The sequence below is a fragment of the Pleurodeles waltl genome, chromosome 3_1 (genome assembly GCF_031143425.1).
Source record: "Pleurodeles waltl isolate 20211129_DDA chromosome 3_1, aPleWal1.hap1.20221129, whole genome shotgun sequence".
In the NCBI taxonomy this organism is placed as follows: Eukaryota; Metazoa; Chordata; class Amphibia; order Caudata; family Salamandridae; genus Pleurodeles; species Pleurodeles waltl.
This window is the reverse complement of record NC_090440.1, coordinates 356,744,701-356,770,088: the sequence shown is the minus strand read 5'-3', so window position 1 is coordinate 356,770,088 and position 25,388 is coordinate 356,744,701. Positions and strand designations below refer to the sequence as shown.

The 25,388-nt window shown below is 47.4% G+C and overlaps 1 protein-coding gene across 7 annotated transcripts in view; it reads left to right on the top strand.

The window, feature by feature from the left end:
- FAM227B (family with sequence similarity 227 member B) overlaps window positions 1–25,388 on the top strand; it is a 412,829-nt gene that overhangs the window by 14,938 nt on the left and 372,503 nt on the right. Inside the window, exon 1 of one of the 7 annotated variants that reach the window (XM_069222518.1) lies at window positions 732–988. The exons of 5 other annotated variants lie outside the window; for them this stretch is intronic. The gene's annotated coding sequence lies outside the window, so the exon portion shown is untranslated. Of the gene's footprint in view, window positions 1–731; window positions 989–25,388 lie in introns of those variants that run through there. One more of the 7 variants, XM_069222514.1, reaches the window with a different exon arrangement.

Sequence of the window (25,388 nt, the reverse complement as noted above, 5' to 3'; positions counted from 1 at the left end):
TGACTCGCAACTGGTCTCAGGCTTACCCTTTTTGTGTATTTTGGTAATGGTAGCACATTGTAGGTCGAGCAGTAGTTCACCTTTGTCCTGGGCCTCCCAGAAAAGCTCCAACAAGTACAGCCCCAGTATTTCAGCATATCTCTTGAAGAATTTAGCCAGGAGTCCGTTGCGCCCCGGGATCATCTCTGGTTTAAATTTTGCAATAGCTGCCTGGGCCTCGGGAGTGTAATCTCTTCCTCCAGTGCAGCTTGGCCTTCCGTGGGCACCACTGGGATATCTACTGTGTCTAATTAGTCCGTAATGCACTTGGCATCAGAAGGCATGCCCTGTAGAATGACCCATAGTACCTTGCAATTGCCCCCTTTTGGAAATGGGGTCTCTAGTTGGCAGAGGTTTTCACCTTTGTCCAAATAGGCACCTCAGTCTTAGTCAGGATAAGTCACACACAATCCAGATTATCCAGTGCCCACCTTCTTGTAGCTTGGCACTGAGCAGTCAGACTTAACTTGAAAGGCAAGGTGTAAAGTATTTGTGCAATAAATCATGCAATAACACAGTGAAAACACCACGAAAATACACCACACAGGTGTAGAAAAATCTAAGATATTTATCAGGTTAAATTAAGGTCAAAACGATCAAGATTCAAAAAGCACATTTTGAGAGATCACTTTTGCAATTTTAAAAAGAGTCTTAGAGCTTACAAATCAACAGTTGTCTCTTGTTTGCACAAGGTACCTGGTTTGCGTTGAAATGACCACGCACGGGGACGGCAGAGGAGGAGATGCATGGAAAGGAAGGTGTGCATCAGATTTTCCGACGTGGCACAGACGATACGTCATTTCTTTCCACGCTGAAAGGGGCTTTGTGTTGATTTCTGGCATGCAGTCTTGGATCCTCACTGCGATGCGGGGTTCTTTTGACTCCCAGGGACGAACCGGGGAAAAATCCTGGGTGTGCGGGAAGAAGTCACAGGCGCTGCGTCGATTCGGTAGGTGATGCACCAAATTTTCAGCCGTACAGCATGTCCTACATTGATTCTTTACTCAGGAAGTCAGGCTGCGTTGTTCTGGCTGTGTGTCGATCTGGTAGGGCTGTGCATCGAATTTCCAGTCGCAACGCAGGCACTGCGTCGATCTTCACTCAGGAAGTCAGGCTGCATTGTTCCGGTTCGGTTGTGCGTTGATTTTCTCGTAGCAGGGCAAGCTGTGCGGCATTTCCGGCAGACTGTGCGTTGATTTTCGGCGCACAAGGAGTTTCCTTGAAGAGATGAAGTCTTTTTGGCCCTGAGACTTCAGAAAACAGGAGGCAAGCTCAATCCAAGCCCTTGGGGAGCACTTCTCAGCAAAGTCGGAGGCCAGCAAGGTAGCAGGGCAACAGCAAGGCAGCAGTCCTTCACAGCAAAGCAGTCCAGGTGAGTCCTTTGGGCAGCCAGGCGGCAGTTCATCTTGACAGGTTGCAGGATCTGATCCGAAGTGTCTGTGTGGATTCAGGGACCCAGTTTATATACCCCTTGAAGTGGGGAAACTTCAAAGAGTGGTTTTGAAGTGCACAAGGTCCCTTTTCAGTACAGGTCTCTCTGCCAGAGTCCCAGTAGGGGGTCTGGCAGTCCACTGTGTGAGGGCAGGCCACTAGCCTTTGAAATGTGTCTGACCCTTCCAGCCCAGGAAGATCAATTCAGTATGCAGATGAATACAGATGTGTCCTGCGTTTGCGGTTGTGGTTGACTCGGTGGAATGCACAAGGGAGCTGTCAACCAGCCCAGCCCAGACATTGATTTGAGACAGGCTGTAAGGTACAGATGGATTTTAAGTGCAGAGAAATGCTCACTTTCTAAAAGTGACATTTATAAAATAGAAATATAAAATCCAACCTCACCAATAAGCAGGATTTTTTTATTACCATTCTGGACATGCTAAATATGACCTGATTACCCCTTTCTGATCAGAATCTATCACTCAAACAGTATATGAGAGTAGTCCTAATGTTATCCTATGAAAGGAGCATGCTTCGCATTTAGGAGTTTTCCACTACCAAGACATATAAAACACACAAGTCCTGCCTTTTACCTACATAGCACTCTGCCCTATGGGTTACCTAGGGGCTACCTTAGGGGCAACTTATATGAAAAAAGGGGTGTTTAAGGCTGGGCAAGTACTTTAAAATGCCAAGTCGAAGTGGCAGTGAAACTGAACTCACAGGCCTTGCAATGGCAGACCTGAGACATGGTTAAGGGTTACTTATATGGGTGGCACAATTAGTGCCGCAGGCCCACTAGTAGTATTCAATTTACAGGCCCTGGGCACATGTAGTGCACTTTCATGGGACTTACAAGTAAATTAAATATGCGAATTGGGTATGAGCTAATGTTACCATGTTTTTAGGTAGAGAGCACTTGCACTTTAGCACTGGTTAGCAATGGTAACGTGTCCAGAGTCCTAAAGCCAACAAAAACTGAGGTCAGAAAAAGTAGAGGAGGAAGGCAAAAGGTTTGGGGGTGACCCTGCAGAGAGGCCAACACCTCCACTATGACCCTGTCCATTGAGTAGATAGCCCCAGACTCATGATAGACCCCACCCAGTGGCCCTCTGCTTCTCTCCTACTCAACCATGCTTACGTACAGGCCATAATGTGTGGCTCATATGTGTTTCTTTGCCTCCACCTGTGCCAGATGGCAGTGTTCCTTACGGAGCTCCTTAACTCTACTGAGGAACTGCGAGTCCACCCAAGTCCCAGGGGTCTCCTCCAGTTGGCACTCAGTTTCCTCTACCTTGTCAATCTTGTGCTGTTTCTTCCACACTATTATGTTCTGTGCCCCATCCCTGAACACCACCATGCAGGCTTCCAAGAGTACTATTGCGGAATCCACTGACCCCTTGTTCTCCGTGCAGTAGAGATCTGTGTCAATCTGGAGCTGCAAGTCCCATGCATTTTGTTTCCAACCCAAGGTCATTGCTTCCCACCCACAGTAATCCAGAGAGGTGAGTCGTCAGACAATACCAATGCCAAGTATTTAACCCTGTCCAACATGGCAACCCCGCCCGTAGGGGAAAATATGTAGTCAGAGAAGTATGTTGAATCTTTTCCCCAAGATGGTGGCGCCTCCACAAGACAGAGAGACCCAATGTGGCCACGAATTGTGCCAAGGGCGTGCCCCTGGGGGAAACCACAGTTGTTCCAGGGCAGTCCAAATCCAGGGCCATGGCATCATTGAAATTCCCACTGTGATGTGCAAGGAGGAATCCGCTTTCAGTAGTATGTAGTAGTATGGCCGCCCTATTCTCCCTATTGTCCATTGTGGATGCCGGTAACTTGGGGTGGGGGGGGTGAGGGGGCACATAGACTCGTATCAGAGTGATCTCTGTTCTCCCCCGAAGTCCCTGGACCCCTGCATGGATCCCAGTCTGGTCCACCCAGGTCCATGTCACCAGAAAGGTGGGCTCTTTTGAACTCTTTAATCAGTATGGCCACACAACTGGTGCTGAAAATTAACCCTGCAAGTGCTAAAGTTGCGTATGCTCCCCGAACGAAGAAGCAGCTCTGTGTCCCCACCAGATGTGTCTCCTGCAGGACTATGTAGGCCTTTAGGCATTGTATATATTGCACGTCCAGGCCCTGTTTAACCTTGTTACCATTCCGTTAACATTCCATCTTAGTATGTAGTACTGCATGTCCTTCGGAGACCTAATCTGTGCCATTAGTGGATTGTGTGGTATTTTCAAAGTGCCTGCCCACCTGGCTTTTGATGTTTTTTTTGTCTGTCTATACCCTTCTCCTCTGAGTACTGATGAACCCTTCAAAACACCCAGCTGGGTCACCTCCTACTCCACCCACCATCCGACCTCCCGCTACACCCCACAAGTGTAAACCTCATGTCAATAGAACAACCACTTGCAAGCGAGGTCAGAGGGGTCAGTAGCCCACCCCTCCTCCCCAAACAACAACCGTTACTTCAACGTCTATGGTATGGAACTTGTCAGGAAATGAAAACCACCTTCTTGCTACCCAAGTCTGTACCCACACTTCTTATCAAGTCCTCATTAATGCCCATCCACTGATGGGGCGGGCGGTGTGTACAAGAATCGGCCTATCCCCACTGTCAGCCGAGTTCCTCCCACAGTCCTACTAGTGTACCCCGTCCAGAGGCCTGTCACGTGTGTTGATTGATGATGTTGAGGGGGGGCCCTTCTGAAACCCCATTTGCATCTAGGGTATAGCCTCCTGCCACCTCAAGCATGCCATCCAGGGGCACTCCTGTGTACTGGGTACCTCCATCATGGGTCATTCCTCATATCTGCCTTTCAGCCAACGCACTAGGTCTACAACTGGGTCATACCCTGTGCACCTCCTCCCAGGTTCCAGCCGAACAGAGCGTCGTCCTGATGGTCTAGCCAGTCCCATGTCTCCTCTTAGGAACCAAAAAAGGGAGAGTGGTCCACTTCACCTTTTAGCATCTTTAGTTTGGTGGTGTATAGAAGCATATATCCAAGATCGATTGAACAAAGTTTCAGCTTCTACAACCAGGAATTTCTTTATTTGGGCCTGGACCCTGTTCAGTCAAGGAAGATTTGTATTGTGTTCCCTTCGAATATCGTGCCCACTTCAATATAGTGTCTTGGTCCCTATAGTTGAGGATTATGGCAATAATAACCCTGAGTGCTCCAGGCGGAGGACATTAGGCCAATGCTGTGTTTGTTCTTTTGATCACAAAGAAGTCAGACAGGGTCCCATCACCCATCAATTTGGTAAGCTATCGCTTGAGGAAGAACTCCGTGGACTGCCCGTCTGCCCTCTCCGGGAACCTCACAAATCACAGATTTTAATGCCTGGATCGCCCTTCTGCATCCTCTAGGCACTCATCAAAGCGATTAACTTGCTCCTACAAGGTGCACACCATAGCCATCGGTGTCTTTACCTCCTGTGGAAGCACCTACACTTTTACCTCTGCCTTTTTGCAGTGTTCAGACTCTCCGGAGATCTGCGCGGAGCACGTTTTACCTGAATGGGGATGGCATTTTATGCTCCAGGACCTGCTTAGAGCTCCCGATCTCCACCAGGATCTATGAACCTGAGGGTTTCATGCCAGCAGTCATGGCCGCACATCTTTCTGCCATGACGGTCTTTCTGGCACCCATGAAGTGAACCCACAGCCTTTCCTCCCTCAACCATAGCGCCTCACAAAACGTCAGATCCTCTAGTGTAGAACAACATCCCCAGCTGCCAAATACAGTGGGCGTTAGGCCTCGGGGTTCCCTCGTATGTCAGTCCTAACTACAGTTCATCACCACTGAGGGGGCTGGGTAAAGGAAGGAAGCCAGGGCCCCACATCTCAGTCCGGCCTAAAATGTTCCTTCGGCTCCAGCATCACCCCACCCGCCCAGGCTCCTGGGACCACACGCCTCCAAGGAGGGGCTAGGCTTAGTTCCTAACCCCCAGAACTGGTACCTCATCCGTGCCTGGGGTGGGGGGCGGGTCTCTCAGGGGGTCACCCTTTGAACATCCGGCTCAATCGCCCAGGCCATGTAGCAGAATGTGGCTTGGCTCCAGCCTCCCCCAGCGAGTATCTCAGATAGTGTGGCTGGTCCACCACGTCATAACCCCCTTCCAGCTGTGGACGGCTGGACAGTCAACACAAAAGGGGTCGGAAGCAGGCCTTATGTCCCCTTGCTTACCGTGGCCATGCGGGGTGCTTCTCCTCCACTCTCAGTAGCCCACAGCCCAGGCCTCGATTCAGGGCCTCATGTGCAGCATGAAGTCCGGCAGTTCGCCTGGAGAGGAGTGCATCGCCAGCTGGAGGGTGTCCTGCAGCATGTCAGCCCTCCCAGGTGGTCCAGCATCCAGTCAGTGGCTTTGAGACCCCGAGGTGAGCACAGCTCAGGGTCTGGGTCATGCTGGCCACCTTGTTTGGGGCATCGTGGCCCGCGTTCCAAGCCACACCTCTTAGTGCTTTCCTTGTCTCTGGGCCCCCTTGTCTCAGGCCCTGGCAGCAGGTGCAGCTGTGCCTGCCGGTGGCGCAGAACCCTCTATCCTTCCATAATGCACTCTACATCTCCGCGCCCATTCTTCGGCGACCTGACCTGCATCATGCAGCACTGGCCCTACAGTGCCGATCAGCCTTTTGGGGGCTCCCCTTGCTCATTCCCAAGGCAGCCTCAAGTGTGGGAATCAAAGCGTGTTTATCGTGCAGGAAGCTGCAGGACTTTGCAGGATTGCAGCAGGCTGCTGGGTTCTGAGAAGCTCTCCCCTAAAACGTCTTATCGGACATCTTGCTTGGTCACGTCCGATTCTACACAAATCTTCATTGGGTGCGAAGATCCCTATGTAAATTATTTTAGCTTTCGGAAAAGACAGATTTCAGTTAGATTTTATTTAAATCTCTTCACCTTCTGGATAAAGTGGAAAATGTAGTATCTTCATTAATTATACATGCCCTAAAGATTTGCCTAGCTAGCCAACACTTATCAACAGTATTACGTACAGACATGTACTTCACAAATTAATTGCATATACCCTCTCTTACTTTGTGGGATCTTGTTTACAAAAGTTGGCCTGACCCCAGACATGAATGGGTGAAGAGGTCATATAAGTAATTTGGCAACTTGCACAGCACCAACTTGTCTCAAAGTGCAAAGTGCTGCTTTTCTCCCCAATACACAAATCTACAAAAGCTTTAAAGCAGTGCTTTCAACTACAAGAATAGTGTTTCAACTTCACTTGTGCTGCTCCTTGCTGCTGTGAGTTGATCTTTCTTCTTGAGACCCACAGGTATTGGTAATTCTAGGACACAGAATTTCTTTGGAATTGCAAGTTATCTTCTATGTACCTGTCACTGGTTGTCAGATATGACAAGACAACGAAGGTGGGAAAGAAATAAGTTTACTTATAAGTCCCAACTGTCAAAGAAGAATTCGTGAGTTATTTTTTTAATTTTCCTGGTTGTTTCTTATTCCCAATCGTTTTTGTGCCTTCTACTTCTGTTTTCCGGCAACTCTGGAGTTACAGCAGACCATGACCCATGAGAGAACACACATATGCAAACAACCCTTAAGCATTTGCTCTTGAAATTATAGCGAACAAGCCTTCACCAACACCCGTGCAATTTAAGATAACAGTGCAAATCGCAAACTCTAAGCGATTATATTGTGTTGGGTCAACAGAGCTCTTCCTATGTATTGTTTTTCTTTCACTCTCTTCCCAGTATCTATAGTAATGTGCCCGTCTCCAGCCCAGCAACCAGGTCCTTAAGAAACACCAGATCACTTGCCTTGAGTCACAGCTCTGATCAAGCCGTGGCAGCCAAGGTCTCTGTACCTCTCTCTATCGGGATGTCGACGTCCTGCTGCTCTCTTTCCAACTCGCCTCTAGTCTCTGTGTGGTTGTTCGTGCCAGGTCCACAGTCATTCACTGCCTCTCGTCGCACTTCTCCTTCTCCGGAGATGTCGGAGCCGTCAGGTCTTGTTTTCAGCGCCCCCCTTTCTGTTTGCTGTTTATTTTTCTCGCTCTCCTCGTGTGCTCGTCTCTTTTCGATGCTTCACCCATTCTTGTCCGCCCTCTAAATCTGGTGGCTGGTTCCTTATTGGTGTAGTTGACTGGGCTACTAGAACACCAGCTTTCTCAACTATATAGTCTTCTGTAGCAGCCATATTAAAATCCTTTAAGGATGACCGGATCCAAATGGCATGGAGAATAAAACACCGCTGTCTGTATCTGATTCCATAATTACGGGCCTTTTTTATGGATACAGATTTCAACAAATTCCTAGTGGATTTGTCCCTAGACCTACTCTTGCTAATTCTGATGATCTCTTAATACCTATTTGTGGCAGCAACAGACGTATTAACAGACCGCTTACAATTTGGGCTTAAGTCTTCTGCTTCTGCACAAGCCAAATAAATGCATCATCTGTCTGCAGCTTGACTTCCAAGATGTTCCCAGGCTGGAACAACAGTTGCAGTGGCAAGAGCTTTGGATAGTTAAGCCTTTGAAACACAAGAAGGGATCAGTTACACAGAGTAGGGAAAGGTGTAGGAACATTTATGGCTTCAAAATAAAAAGCAGCTTGCAGAAAATTGTATTCCTTACACCGCATTAATGAATACTAGGACTGGTGAACCTTTGTGTATTGCCTCATATTGTAATTGGAAATTATTTGTTATAGGCATGATTGACAAAAATTGTGAAAAACAATTAACTTGTTACATTTGGGCTACAGACCTCTAAGTGGTCCTTCTTCCAATGATGGGCTTATAATTATATTGGGCTTTGGGTTAGCCCCTTGCTCATCATTGTATGGTTTGTTGTCTAGCTAAGATGTGTGCCCTTAATTTAATGGCTTTCTTCCCACTTCTTGTATTTGTACTGCGCAGGACCACTTTGGTCTTGCAACTCTTCTGGTGTCTGAGTGGATGAATTGTATCCTTTCACTGCTCCCTTGAAAGGGCACTGTTTTCAGGTTTAACTAGAGTGCATGTTTCCGTGGTGTTCTCTCGCTTGTTCCTCCTCACCCCAATGAGCACTCTGCAGGTACTCTCCTCCTCCTTTTTTTATATACTATTTTAGTATGGCAATCCAGCAACTTACAGCGATAAACAAAATGTGATATTGGTCACCTGTGTGCCACAGCACATGCTTGCCCACTGACAACCATCTTGGAATGACTTTTAATAGCAAACTCATTCAAAAACGGTTGCCCATGTGTCTATATGCTTTTGTGTGTTTTGTGACTTATTAGCAGCCATTTTGCACAATAATGGCAGTTATAAAAGTACTGGGATAGCAGGTAGCTTGGCCTTTTAAAGTCAAGAATGAATGACCTTGCTTTGCCAATGCTTGCTTTTTATAACAGATGATTCTACAGTGTTAGTTATGTAGCCATGCATGCAATAGGTGCTACTGTAGCACAATGAATTGCTATTCATTTGGTCAACTGTAAAAGAACGAAAGACTGAGGGCCTGATTACGACCTCGGCAGATGGAATACTCTGTCACAAACATGATGGATATCCCATCTGCTGTATTACAAGTTCCATTATATCCTATGGAACTTGTAAAACGGCATGCAGGATATCCATCACGTTTGTGCCTTCCCAGCTTCAGAGCTTCCAACATGCCTTTCCCTCCCTCCCAGTGCTTGAGTTGACTGACCCGTGTTCCCTGGAGTAGAAGGCGCAGAGGAGGGCGACAGTCCCTCGGCTGCCTTGGGCCTAACCTGGCAGAGGGGGTCCCCTGTGCAAGAGGATATGGGGCAGGATTATGGAGCCGGATTATGGAGCCATCCCAGGGCCAGGTGGGCTCACATACATTGTGGCACTGCTGCGGGCCTGTTGATGTCTGGCTGGGGGTCTGAAGATGGAGCGGATGACCCGCATTCTCAGCAGGGAGGTGCTGGACCTTGAGGCACCTTCCCATGATTAAATTGGGGACAGAGCGGCGATGCCGGCGACTGGTGTAAGATAAAGCGTGCCTGTTCTGGACCCCAGGTTTTGGCCCAGTAAGCACCTGGAGACTCCTAGTTTTGCTTACTTGTGGCTGTGTTCCCCCACAGGTAAAAGCCGCCAGAACTTCGGATTGCATAGGCCATTCATGACTGCAACCTATTAATAGGGCAGCTCAGCACCAATAAACGCTGCCCTGATTGTTTCATTGTCTGGCCGGAAGCTGCACCACCATTGCCCATTACCTATCCTCAGCAGCCCCCATGGGACACTGATTAATTGTTGTCCCGCGCCACAGCTTGCTGATTGTTCATTATATGTCAAGACAGCAATGTGCATGGCTTTCTTGCCTGCCACCTCCCCATCTTCTTAATGTGGTCACCATATACCTTAATTTCTCAACTTATGAAGTTTTCCTTTGGGTGTGCAGCCGGTTGCTGTAGGCTCTTGGCATCATTCAAATTTGTTCTTATATTTCCACAGTTGTTTCTCCTACAGCATGAGCAACATAATATTCACCCCCATGTACATGAGTGAGGGAAGGGATGGGAGACTGGAAGCCACACTTTGGCATACAACCCCAAAACACCTCCACATGCTCCGACTTTATTGTGCCCTGTCCCCAGACTAGGTTTTAAACCCTTAATGATAGGGACATGCACCCAGTGTGCTGCAGCTATTCTGTGTACTTCCACATTAAGCGACAAAATGCACACATTAGTTTTCTTCATGAGACTTATCTCACTAGTGGTGCACTTCAGCAGCTGAATAAATATTGGAGGGGCACAATACACGGCACATCATTCTCCGACTATGCACGGGGCATATTACTCTGGATTTGCCCAGGCTCAGCTTTCCAGACACACTCAGTACGGTCATCCACAAGGAGGGCAGATACCTCTTTTATCTTTGTGTTCCGGTGCTGCTGCAATGTACTTACACTGGGATGTACAAACTTCGACCAATCCAGTGTCTGGGTGTGCTTTTCCAGGGTGTCCCAGCTGTCCCTGTCCATGGTCCTAGCCCAATGAGGCGGACATCCCATTGGTGTTGTGTGAGGATTATAATAGCATCCTTGATATTCATCTAGACAGATCCCACCCTACGCTCCCCCAAACGCCCGCATACCAGCACTTGTTATGATTTGCCTTTTGCATCCAATGACCTTATCAGATGCCTGGAGAGCTCACAACCCACATACTAGACAATATTCACACATACCATACAATGGTCACACTACTTTCTCCCCATGATTTATACGTCTGCCTAGAGTGTTTTCTTTGCCCTACTTCCATTCTTTTGCAGCTGGAACCATCAGACTGACTTGGTCGAGTCATCCCCCACTATGCCGCCCACATAGGAGACATGGACTGGAGCGCACCCATCCTGCCATTTCCTACGTGGTGCCTGCCCTGAGAAGTCCTGGATGATACAGTCTTCTGTGATTTCCAAATAATAGGTCAATATTTTTCTGAAAAACATGCCACTACGTGTGCCATTGAGTGGAACTCCTTTAAGGCAGTCACCAGGGGTGTGTGTGTCCAAAACATAGGTGTCCGCTCACATCTGGACAGGGACCTCAAAGACACTGAGGAGACTCCAGCAAACCTTGACCGTCAAGCCCCCATGTTGCTACCACATGCCAGCCACCGGTGGCTGCCAGGGAGGGCCATGCAACTCTCATACAGTTCCTCCGTTGCTACAACTTTGCAGCAATACAGCCTGGATACTTTCTAGTGGGGACCAACCAGGCCATCTCCTGGTGTATCTAGCTAGCCAGGAAACCTGTGCTCTTCCATCACTGAAATAGCCCCTGACGTAGGCCCCCCTTTGCATTTGCAGCAGACCATATTGCAGGAATTCTACGACTACTACTATGCGCTTTATCAAGCTCCATCTGTTCCACCCCAATATGGTGGGGGAGCTCTTGGCCACCTCTGCCTTTACCCAGCATCAGTACCATCAAGTGCAATGAACTGGACGACTTGATCACAGTGGTTGAGGTGAAAAAGGCGATCCATGACCTGGCTGGTAATAAAACTCAAGGAATGGACAGTCTCCCTTTTGGAGTTCTACAACCACTCAGCTTGCCCCCAAGTTGTCCAACATGTACAATGAGGGGCATACTGCTGGGGTGCTTCTGATGTCTCTTCGGGAGCCCCTCCTCATCTCCCCACTCAGACCTGACAGGGATCCCACTCAATGGTCCTCGTATTGGCCAATCACCTTCCTGGCCACGGAATGTAAAATAATTAGGAAGATTCTCAAAGACTGTTCCCTCCAGATCCTACCTAAAATCATACATCCCAATCAAAATAGGTTTGTCCCAGGCCACAGCCTGTCTAACAACCTCTGAAGATTATTCCACGTGATGGATCAGGCCTCATTGAAGTTTCCCCACACGGCATGCTTGATACTTAATATAATGAAGGCATCTTACATGCTGTCCTGGGACTACCTCTTTAAAGTGCTGATGGAGCTTGGAATTGATAGGTGTTTTTTTAGCCTATACAAAACTGTTGTATGCTACCCTGTCCTCTTGCTTATGAATGGGCCATTTAATCAATGCTTCTATTCTAGTGAGTGCACCCATCAGGGCTGCCCTCTGTTCCCTGTACTCTTCACCATTGCCATAGAGCCTTTGGCTCTCCTCCTCCGCTCAGAGGTTGTGTACCGGGGTATTCCCATAAGATGGCACTACACACACGGTATTGTTATATGCTGATGACCTGTTACTTTATGTTCTGGATGCTACCAAAGGTGCAGAGGCAATATACACAGCCCTCCAGGGTTGTGAGGTGGCAGTGGCCCTGCGGGTAATCTGGGCGAAGTTGTGTGTCTTCACCTTGCGCCCTGTCGCAACCCCTCAATAAAGATCTGATTCTGCAGTGTACAACTGGCTTGGGCAGGTATGATGGTTCATTACTTAGGTGTCCTCTTACACCACTCGCAGCAAGAGGGTAACCTGAATCAGGCTGTCACAACTCTACAGTCCCAGACTCAGTGATGGAAGCGCCTATCCCTTTGCCCTCATTGGCAAAATTGCCCTGGCTAACATGATCGTCCTTCCCCAATTACTCTACTATTTTGTCGATGTGCTGATCTGTCATCCTCAACAGTTATTCCGGAAGCTGGACTCAGTGCTTGGGGAATTGATCTGGGATGACAAGCGACGATGGATAGTCATTAGCAAATTATAACTGCTGGTGGGCCATAGTAGACTGAGCGCTCGCTCCTTCAAATTGTACTACCTTGCAGCACAGCACCAATGGGTAAGAATCTATTTGAAACAAGCACCGGTGATGGACCCCTACCTCCCCTCCACCAGTATCTTCTGCCAGCTCCTATTGCTCACTATTAAACTACAGAATTCCTTGTCTCCTCACATATTGGTGGCCAATCAGTGCCTTGCCTGGATCTTTCAGCAGATAAGCTAAGTGCAGCCATATGCTCTCATGATTCCCCTCCAGGGGCTACTAAGATTCCTTGGGTCTTTTACAGCAGAAGGCCTCTCAACCTGTTATGATAAGTCCATAGACACTGTGCGAAATTTATTCCAGGACTACCATCTACTTGCATTTGAACAGCTGTCTCAGGACTATGACATCCCTCCAGGCCAGTTCTTTCTTTATTAGCAGCTGTAGGCAACATGCCCGCTTGTGTGGCTCATGGTAGATGAATAGCCCCCACCCTTGCAGTCATACACAGCTTGTACACCGTGGCCACCATTTGATCATATGGCTATATAAAGTCACCAGGGAACACATAGGGGTCTCCTTCACACCCTTTTGACAAATGTGGAAGGATGATATTGCACGTCCCCTGCATCATTCTGAATGGATTATGGCTCGAGAGTCCTATAAAGCCGTAACACACGATTTAAAATATTCAAAATATGGTACTTCACAGGGCTTAGCTCACACATCCAGACTGAACTGCATATTTCCCACAGCACACCTAACATGTCCTGAATGTCAATCCAATGCAGCTAACATCCTGCACATGCTAAGGTAATGCCCCACCTTAGTTTACTATTGTCACACAGTAGCTGATGCTGCAGCAGGCCTCAAATTTGACTCGTCCACTTGTTATGGCGAGTCATATTTTATCAGGTTGAGCTATTTTTAGGACCTACTCGCCCCTTCTGGCAGGTTAACAAAGAACAGATGTTCTGTTCAGTCAGAAAGTGAAGGAGGCCTTTACATCTTGTTCTTGTCACATGAGCTCTGTGTTCAGAGACAGAGGTCAAAAGTCAGTTTGTCTTACAATTAACTTTCCTTCTGGCCGAGTGACAGATGGCAGCCAGAATCCGACCAACAACTTCACTGCGGTCGCCCCTGAGTCTGCCTGGCTGCACGAACCGTAAGAGCAGTGCAGTTGTGACCGCCGGCAGCACTGGGAAAAGGCAACGAGGAGCTGGAGGGGAGTTGCCCCGGCTGGTGGGCGGTGCTCCGACCGGAGACTGAGTAGAGGCCTGTGCTCAACGGCCCCCTTCCCACTCTGTGGCACGGGCCATGCAGTGGAGATCCTTGATCTAATGCCTGGGGTGGGTGCACGAAGATGTAGAATGCTGCAAGGAGATGCGTCGAGCAGCACCTGTGACAGGGAGTGTAAAGGTGAGTCCCGGCCCCCATATACAGACTCGCTAAGCCGCTAATCAGCTTGCAATGAATGAGGGGGGACGCAGGCCCGCATGACCATAGCAAAGCAGCAGACTACGAAGATATAGATACAGGGTTATCAGGGAAGGCCACCTGCAGAACTGGAATACTGCTGACAGGAGCGCGTGGACCCCAAAGAGCACAGGTGGAGAGGAGTGAGCACTAATTTGGAGTGCAGAAACTACTTAACACCCAAGGTGTCTGCTGGGATTGCCCTCCGAAGGTGTTATCAGATCAATGGTGGATTGAAATCCTCCCTGAGAGGAATAGGACCACAGGTGACCTGTCATCTGGGAAGACGATGCTTATACGCTGGCGGAGGAGCGGACCCATCTGCAACTGAGAGTGAAGGGGCCTGATCAGCATTTTGCCAGGGGACTGAGAGGTGCAGGTGTGATTGGCGGCCGCGGAGGTGTTGCCCTTCGGCAGCCACTCATGGGCAAGAATAAGTCTGCACACTCAAACCCAGCGAATACTATCACACAATACACAACCCCTCGGCACCCTACGTAAAGAATAACGCAGCAGACTGGTTCAGGAGATGAGGAGATAGCACCGCAGGATGAGGTGGTGTCCACACAAGCAGCCTTATTGGCAGCCATTCAGGGCTGTAGAACTGCCCTTGAACACAAAATAGAGACAATATCACTAGATGTCAACTTACTGCGGGCGGACTTGTGCAAAGTGGCTGACACGCTCACTACAGTCAAAGGCAACATAGCGGATCTGCAAGGTGAATTGGCAACCCTGAAGAAACAAAGGGCTCAGTTGACTACGACTACCGGGGAGCTAGAGCGGAAAGCAGAGGATGTGGAGAGCTGCTCCAGACGCAGTAATATCATAGTGCTGGGTTTCCCGGAGGGCCTAGAGGGGAATGCGACAGAACTGTTCCGAGAAACCTGGGTGCGAGAACAACTTAACCCTCCGGGCCTCTCTAACTTTTTCGTGGTGCAGAGGGGGCTGGTGCCGATGCCGCCACTGGGAGTATCACTGCAAGCCATCATAACCAAAATACTTAATTACCAGGACAGGGACTGCTTTCTTCGGGTGGCTCGAGAGCGCCAGACTTTGCAATATGGTAACAATAAGATCACCATTTACCCAGACTACACTAAACAAGTGCATGAACAGTACAAATCATATCTGAGTATCAAGCAAAAATCACGGACGCTCCAGATGCAGTATATGCTCTTGGTCCCAGCCACGCTGAAAGTGCTGGCTCAAGGAAAGGCACATTTTTTTTTGACAGCCCGGAGAAGGTATGGGAATGGCTGGAGGTCCAAGGAGATGCACTTCAGCTGCGCACCCCCGTACTCCGGGGACAATCAGGCGATGCTTCAAACGCAACCCACCTGGGACGAGCGGAGGATTACCATCAGCAAGGATGGTACCCTGCAGCTATGTACAGAGACGCAGGGAAGCAGGATGTAGACATGCAATCGGCATCCAGTGCTGACTTGCAGTACCCCAGCCCAGGGACGGACTGCATACTGGATCCTTTGGTTGCCCTGGATATGGGGAATAATGAGGCGGCATGAGTAAACCATGGCATGTGCTTGATGGATACTGCACGTAAAAATAAGTGGTATGGGGGGAGGGGGCGGGTGCAAAACCATAGTATGATGCAGCAGAGTTGACCAGTACTGTGTGGCTGTGGGTTGCATGCTGAGAAATTCTAGCTGCTTGAATTGGGGGCTTACCTGATATGAGACTGGAATGGGGGGCGAGAGTTGAAGAGGGGCACATACCACAATGTATGGTAGCTCATTGTGACATGATAGAGTTAAACAAAGGGTCAGGAGCGGAAACCGTTATTTGAGTTAGACGGTCCCTTTTGGACAAGCTGGGATGCAGTGCACATCCTGGCACGTGGGTGGGGTGGGCATAGATGGCTGTATAGTTATGCTAATTATGTCCGTGGGTGGGAAGGGGAAGTTTGTGTTGTGTTGTTTGATAGATTTACATAGTGGGAAGCCGATAGTGGGTAACATAGCATGGCAAATAATTGACAGAAGAACTGTAAGAGATATGTTAACTGATGGGGGCTGAATACAAATTCTTGACTTGGAACATCTGAGGATTAGGGTCATACACTAAGAGATATAAAGTACTCACGTATTTAAAGAGGCATAAAATCTCTATAGCTTGCTTGCAGAAAAACGCACCCAAATGATGCAGGAGCAGCATGAGTAGCTAAGAAATGGCAGGGACAGATATATCATTCATCATATTCGACATATACTAGGGGCACATCGATCTAGGTGATGCAGTGTTTCCCCTTTGCTCTCATGTATTTGCAGGCCGATGTGTGTGGCAGATATGTGCTGATACAGGGTGAACTGGACGGATATGACATGGCCCTTCTGAATTCCTTTGTGCCTAACAATGATGACCCAGCTTTTTTTTTACTCCATACAGAACTTGCTGATGCACTAAGCAGATGCACCAGTCATGTGGCTCGGCGATTTTAATAACATATTAGATACTGACCTGGACAGAGCACCCCCTAGGACGGGCACCAAACCCCTAATGACCAACACGCTTCGGAAAGTAATGAACAACATGGAATTGGTGGACATTTGGCAAACCAGACACCGGGACAGACAGATATACATGTTACTTGGCCACACACAATACATATAGTAGGTTGGAAAGGATATTGGCGGCAGGGTATCTGCATCTGGAGGACTTAGAGGTGACGCACATGGCGTGATTACTTTCAGACCACACTCCTGTTAGCTATGTCCTGTGGTGGGGAGGTAGGGAATGGGAGAGTCAAGCTTGGAGGATGTCTGTAGACATACTGGAAGATATAGTTGGTAAGGAGACTCTTTCAAGGGTACTGACTGACTGCATGACGGTCAACTGGGGTACAGCGTCAAGCATGAAGATGCAGTGGGAGGCCCTTAAAGCGGTGTTGAGAGGCCATTGCTTGAGTTTAGTGTGGGGAGTGAGAAGACAGCTTCAGAGGTACCTCAGCAGAGAGGAGGAGGCGTTGGTCGTGCTGCAGACTGGGGACCAATAGCAACAAGATATGAAGCACAGGGAACTGACAGTAAGACGTCACATAGCTGACATATGGCACTGCCTGGACAAATATACGCTAAAACAATACTGACAGACACTACACAGAGAGGGTGACAAGTCAGGTACACTACTAGCATGGTTCCTGAGACGAGATCATCCGTTGCTACAGATGACACACTTAGTATCGGAGGATGAGGTCAGGGTTACCACAAAAGCAGGGATGCTGGACATCTCTCGGCTGCATCTTCAACACATATACACAGCAGACCCTAACATAGTCCCAGAACAATATGTCCCATTCCTGGAGGGGCTAAACCTTCCACAACTGACACCGGCAGCATATGAATCCCTAGACGCCCCAAAAGATCTGGAAGAATTGCAGACAGCACTCCAGTTGCTAGTGCGGGGCAAGGCGCCGTTGGGGGAGGGGTGGTGCCTGTGTCTTTCCGCCCAAATTTTACCTAACATTCTCAGCAACACTCATGCAGGGACTCCTGGAGGTGTGTTCAGGGAGGCACAAGAACAAAGGGTGTTAGCACCAACATTGCGGAAGGGGAAATATGCATGTTTCTTAAGCCTGGCAGTGATGAGGCTGACCCTTCCTTTTATAGACTGCTCACTACGATAAATGTGGACATAAAAGTTCTATGAAAGCTGCTTGCCACTCGGTTGGCGCCCTATATCTGTTGGCTGGTGCACGAGGACCAATGCAGATTCATTCTCACTCATGTCCTGCATGACGTGGAAGACCGTGGAGAGGAGCTGGCTCTGGTCTCTGTAGCCCTGGAGAAGGCTTTCGACACAGTGGACTATGGGTATTTATTTGCAGTACTGAAGGAGATGGGGTTCGGCTCCCGGTTCGGAGATTGGGTGCACTGTTATATACAGACCCCACAGCAATGGTACGTGTGGGACGGAGTCGATCAGAGGTGAGGGGGTGGGCAGGTGCACCTGGCAGGGTTGTCCGCAGTCGCCCTTCCTGTTCACACTGGCTATTGAGCCCTTAGCCATTTTTCTGCATAGAACATATCTGACCCCCAGGGGACTTCATCGCATTTCTCCAAAAAGACCGTGATATGTGTCCCTGTTGTGGGGAAGGAAGGGCAGGCTTCATGCATATGGCCTGGGAGTGCCAGTTGGTACATGGCTTCTGGGTACAGGCAGTGGCAGACCTCCGGGGGACCACTAAGCATTCCTATAGAACACACACAGCTGCAATGCCTATTGGGGCATGTGAAAAGACCAAAAGGTCACAAAATTGCCAACACCAGTGCCAGTTGTAGGAATTTGTAGTTAATGTGCAGACTGACCATTACTTGGATGGGGCAGCGCATGCCTGCAATTGCACATTGGCGTAGGGAGGTAGAGGAATGGGCGTTAGCCGAGGAGACTCATATGAAGAAACAGGAGAGATGAAAGATTGGGGATGATGTGTTGGCCTGTAGGGCAGTGTGAGTGTCATTCTTGAGACCATGTGCAGAAGTGGAGTCCAAGAGTGATAATGAATCTGAGCAACAAGGTAGTGTGACATACTAAAGAGGGAATAGGATGGCGCCCCAGAAGTAGGTGGGATGTCCTAAATAAAAACGTAATGTGGAGTTTTTCTGTGACGTATGGAGTCAACTGATTATGTTCCTGAAAGATGATGCATTGTTAAAGAGACTACAATTCTGCTATGTGAAGAAATATGTATGCCATGGTCACTGCTACTACTATATTTTGAAAATGAAAATAAAAGGTTAAAAAAATTAATGGGAAGCAACGGCCCTGGGAATTTGCAAGTGAAGGAAGAACCACAAAGTGTGAGTGCAGTTCGCAAACCTGGCCCTGCTGCTTGCCAGTCGGACCCTCACAGTACACCGCAGGGCCACCCAAACCCCATTAGTCTCTTAATGGCAAAAGGTGCTCCTCCGTCGGGGAGGGAGCAGAGAGTACTGCCTTTGTTTTATGAGGAAGCCTATTGTCTCCATAAAAAGCCCATAGCACCTGCCTGGAGCACCAAGTTCACTCAGTTTCGGGGAACTAATATGTGAGGACAACCTCACCCCGAGTTCCATTGCTTAGTTTACACTCTGTTATACTCTAGGCTTACCGCCCCGTCTGGCGGATCCGACAGATCGAGCTGGTACCACAGGCATCACCACTCCAAGAGGCCTTTCAATAATAGATGTTCCTCCTGATGTCACCGTATTAGCTCTTAACTTGTTTTGCTGGTTAGTAGCCACCCCCCCGACCCCCCGCATTTCTTACTTTTCCTTTTTTATCCTCCTTATCTTTTAAAAGGTTCACACATCTCATTGCCTAACACTGGGGACCAAGAAACATGGGGCATGACCTTGATGCACATGAAGAGCACTACCGCTTGTTCTCTAAATACAGGTTTTGCCTCAATGTCTTGACATGTCTCCTCGAATGTTGATCCGGTTATAACGTGTAGAGTGGGACCTCAGTCCCAACGAATAGTACATACCACATTAACCATTTTCCTCCTATGCCTGCGACCATTGCTCAGGCCGTAGCAAAAACTTCAATAAAAAGTTTGCAAAAAAAAGGGAAGATTTTACTACTGTAATATGCAGCCCTAAAATGTCTAAATAGAATTTAACAGATCAGCGTGTGAAAGTGACTCAGCCTCGTGTGAAATATACTCCTCAAAGGTGACATTCACACAATATAGATTTAGTGCCATGACAAGCTGTAGTAAACCGATTTTTACTTGGCTGCTATATATGCAACTGCGTAATTAATCATTCCTAATGACAGTTGCAATTGTTACATGTTGTGTTGAAGTCAACATAGAATAACGCCTTTGACTATATGGCTGGTGTTCTGAACTTTGTTATAATAGGATGCTTGTTTACACGTAAAAAATGGAATGTGGAGTTCTATGTGTAAAACTGTGCCCCTTTAGAGTGGATTTATTCTCGTTACACTTAACGCGATTTTCAGGGCTGAATGAGTGAGTTAAGCATTTACAAACACTAGCGAGACGCCATCTGTTCTTCCTCGATGCACTCATCTGCAGATATCGAGATGCTCTGGAGGAGAGGAAAAGGACTACGTTTTGAGAATTGTGTATTTATGTTTATGATTTCTAATCAGAAGATACATATCCCCAAATCTTCACGAAACATTTATAAAAGATTTTCATGAGAAAGAACATTTCATCTCCATTATTGTTGAGTTTTAACAAGCATGGTCGCAGTTCCATCGTATTCCGGGATTAGGAACATGATTCATGTTATACTGAGTTCATTTGCTTTGTTGTTCTCATGCTCTGGATAGCATTAGATCTACCACACTAAACACACTGCTCTAGTGTGACTGTGTTGAGATTAAGAAACCGTTTACTCGGTATTAAGATAAATTCAGAGGTTTTAGATTGGTATTAAGATACATTGATTAATGACCTGCTTACATCACGTTAACCGAGAACGGCTTAGCTAAAAAAAAAAACAGGTATGATTAGTTGGAAAGTCGGCAGCATTTAGAAATGACGGTCAAAGTGAAATGATATATGTACATCAGCTTAAAATTAGAAATGAAGGAACTGCCAGAATGCCAGAGCCGCTCTGTTTCCCCTTCATAGTGGCACAATAAGAGGATTCATGAACTGACCAAATTCGTTTTAGGGCTCGATGTAATACAATAAGATCGCACTTTTCGAAGTTATTATAGTTGACTCGCACACCTATCAATCCTTCTGATTGTTAATATCTATTCACCAATCGTGCAAAAGGTTGTTTTTATAGTTTTATCAAGTGTTCGTGGCTGTGTATATACAAATTGTTCTTTCTTGAACTTAGCCATGTGCTAAGTCATGTTGTCCTTTGTTTAGAATTCCTTATTAGAACATTTTCGAAAGCCACTGTCCAATCAATGTTGTGATTTGTATATTTTGGAAGCTGTTCATTAGGTTTTTGAACAGTGACACAGGGTATCATTTTGTCATGTCCTTCAATCTTTAAGGTTTGTAAAAAAATATTAATCACTTCTTCATGTTGATGATCAGACTCTTGCTGTGTCAGCCTAACTCAAGCACCACAATTCTCTTTACCCGGAATTCTCCAAATATCTAGTAAAAAAAACTCCAAGTTGCTCAAATCACCTCTCTTCCTCCTGGCTTAGAAGGAAGGCAGGTCTGTTTTTTCATACTCCACTAGTTGACCTTGTGGCCAAAGAGTTACTATTTTTCAATGTTTTATGAATGGTATTTCTGAGACTTTGGGGCACTGTCCCATCCTTTCTCCAGTCAACCTATGAATTGACGTTCCCTGAAATTGGCCTCTCTTAGTCTTTGTTAAAGTTTGTATACTGAGTTTTTTAAATGCCAATTTAGAGATCACCACACATATGGAAAAAATATGCCATAACATATCTGGACATTAAGTCACTGATTAAAGACCAGACATGGCAAATCCGTTGTCCAGAAGCAATGAGTACTGGTTCTGATCGTTGCTGCGTCAGGACTCGCAGCAGAGGAGCCCAACTGCTGATAGCAAGATGCAGATGAAGTCTTTGATATCCCTGAGAGTTTAGAAACAGCAGGCAAGCTCAGTCAGGCCCTTGGAAAAACTTTAGATTGCAGGATATAGAGAGTTATATCCAGTCCTCTCACTCTTGGGGAGGAAGTAGCATGCCAACACAGCAGAGCAAACAGCAAAATGGCAGTCCCTCTTGAAAGCACAGCCGTCCTTTTTTCTGGTAGAATGTCCTCAGTACAGAAGTGTTCTGAGTATATGGTGTCAACGATCCAGTACTTATACCCAAAATGGCCTCTGGTAATTTCAAAATAATTTTCTGAAGTACACAAGCATCCCTGTCATCCAGCCCTGGGTCCACACTACCAGTAGGGGGTAATCAACCCCTTGTGTGAGGACAGGACACAGCCTGTTGAGATGTAAGTATGAACTGCCTCTTCTTCTCCCTGCCCAGGACGACTGTCAGTATGCAGATGAAAGCAGATGTATCTCCTGTCACACCCAACCATTCCTGTATGGGGCAGTTGGCGCTTGGGCCCTCATAACTTTTTGTCCACATAAGCTACCTGTGCCAAATTTGCGTCCTTTTTTCCAATATCCTAGGGATTCTAGAGGTACCCAGAGTTTGTGGGTCCCCCTAAAGGAGACCAAGAAATTAGCCAAAATACAGTGAAAATTTCGTTTTTAAAAAACAAAATGGAGAAAAAGGGCTGCAGAAGAAGGCTTTTGTTTTTTTTTTCCCCCTGAAAATGGCATCAACAAAGGGTTTCCAGTGCTAAAATCAACATCTTCCAGCTTTCAGGAACAGTCGGACCAGAATCGGAAAAACACATTTTTCAACACAATTTTGGCATTTTACTGGGACATACCTCATTTTTACTATTTTTTGTGCTTTTAGCCTCCTTCCAGTTAATGACAGAAATGGGTGTAAAACCAATGCTGGATCCCTGAAAGCTAAACATTTCTGAAAAGTAGACAAAATTCTGAATTCACCAAAGGGCCATTTGTGTAGATCCTACAAGGTTTTCCTACAGAAAATAACAGCCGAAATAAAAAAAATATTGAAATTGAGGTGAAAATAACAGCCATTTTTCTCCACGTTTTACTCTGGAACTGTTTCCTGCGATGTCAGATCTTCTGGTTGCGGGGATATATATGGCTTGTAGGTTCATCAAGAACCCTAGGTACCCAGAGCCAGTAAATGAGCTTCACTTTGCAATGGGTTTTCATTGTATACCGGGTATTCAGCAATTCATTTGGTGAAATATAAAGACTGAAAAATAGATATCAAGGAAATCTTTTTATTTCCAAAATGGGCACAAGATAAGGTGTTGAGAAGCAGAGTTTATTTGCACATCTCTGAATTCCGGGGTCCCCATACTAGCATGTGAATTACAGGGCATTTCTCAAATAGACATTTTTTTTACACACTGTCTTACATTTGGAAGGAAAAAATGCAGAGAAAAACGAGGGGCAATAACACTTGTTCTGCTATTCTGTGTTTCCCCCAAGTCTCCCGATAAAAAATGGTACCTCACTTGTGTGGGTAGGCCTAGTACCCGTGACAGGAAATGCCCCAAAACACAACGTGGACACATCACATTTTCCCAAAGAAAACAGAGCTGGTTTTTTGCAAAGTGCCTAGCTGTGGATTGTGGCCTCTAGCTCATCCGGCACCTAGGGAAACCTACCAAACCTGTGCATTTTTTAAAACTAGATACCTAGGGGAATTCAAGATGGGGTGAATTGTGGGGCTCTCACCAGGTTCTGTTACCCAGAATCCTTTGCAAACCTCAAAATTGAGCTAAAAAAAAAACTTTTTCCTCACATTTCGGTGACAGAAAGTTCTGGAATCTGAGAGGAGCCACAAATTTCCTTCCAACCAGCGTTCCACCAAGTCTCCCAATAAAAATGGTACCTCACTTGTGTGGGTAGGCCTAGTGCTTGCCGAAGGAAATTCCCCACTTGCGGGGGTTGCCAAGGTGCCTGCAACAGAAAAAGGCCAAAAACCTGTAGAGATTGAGGGGCTAGCACAAAAGCGAGTTAAGCACCTATTTTTCTTTTTATACATCTTTAGGCTGACTCTGCTTTGGGGACTCACACAAGTGAGTTATCATTTTACTTGGGAGACTGAGGGGAACGCTGGGTGGTAGGAAATCTGTGCAGGAGCGGTGATCCTACAAAGAAAAGTGAGGAAAATATGCTTTTTTAAGCAAATTTTGAGGTTTGGAGAGGAGTCTGGGTAAGAAAATGCTGGGGGATCCAAGCAAGCCACACCTCACTGGACTCCTTGGGGGTGTCTAGTTTAAAAAAATATCAGGGTTTGGTAGGTTTCCCTAGATGAAGGCTGCACCCACGACCAAAAACCTAGGTGCCCCACCCCAAACACAGGTAGTTTTGTACTAGATCATTTTGATGTGTCCACATACTTCTGTGATGTTCCAAGCACAGAAAGTTTGAAAAGAAACGCACTTAGTTTATGTTAAAAAAGGCCCATCACCCACCAACCAAGTTGGTGGCATGCTTCATCTTCGAGGTCCCACCCGAGACACCTAGCGTGTAACGGGTATCCTGCAACGCCTGATTACAGCGTAGCAGGTTTTGTCATTTTTACCACACATACTGGTTGGATTTGGCACGAGGGTGGGTTATGGTTCAGTAGATCAAATTTTATGAACAAGAGATTTCACAAAAATGAAATGCACTGTTAATAACTGAAAGGCCAAAAAATGGAACCAATGACTCACAACTCGTGAGCTGTAAAGCACCAACTGCATTACAGTCCATTCACACACCTTTCATACATGACATTGCCAAGACCATTCACACTGCCAGCCACAGGCCCGGCACATTCAACACTCGCATCGACCAACGGCGCCACTCAAGGGCCCATCACTTAATATACGCCCATATGCCTGATACAGCAATCACACCAGCTGATGGGAGTGTGTGGACTGGCGTTTGGCTGACACCGCCAGCCAAGCTCTACTCCATGCTCACCGCCAGCCAAGCGTCACCCCATGCACACCGCCAGCCAAGCGTCACCCCATGCACACCGCCAGCCAAGCGTCACCCCATGCACACCGCCAGCCAAGCGCCATCCCATGCACACCACCACCCCACGCACACTGCCAGCCAAGCGCCACCCCACGCACACCGCCAGCCAAGCGCCACCCCACGCACACCGCCAGCCAAGCGCCACCCCACGCACACCGCCAGCCAAGCGCCACCCCACGCACACCGCCAGCCAAGCGCCACCCCACGCACACTGTCAGCCAAGCGCCACTCTACGCACACCGCCAGCCAAACGCCACTCCACGCACGTCGCCAGTCAAGCGCCACTCCTTGCACACCATTACTTTTTTTTGTTTGTTTTTAAACAACAAAGAAATCACTAACTGATTATAAATAAGTACAATACTACAATCACTAAAGCTCTAACTGAATACATGACAGAAATGCCAACCGTGAAACTGAACATATAAAAATATAAAATTGGCAGTTTATGCTCACGGTATTTCCCAGAACTTTTTCTGGGTGTGGTAACTCCTGAAACCTGCTGGCCACACACAGCCCAGGCTTCGAAGGGCAATCGGGGCAGTACATTCGGCTCTCCCTCTGGATACCTCTTTGGGCACAGAGTCTACATTTCTTATTGGGCAAGTCTTTTTTGGGTGTGGGAGGAATGTGATCAGGAAAGTGGTGATCTTTCAATCTAGTCACATCCTCCGCCACTTCTACTCTCGGAACTCTTGCCTGTTCCACCACAATAAGACTCTCTATCACTG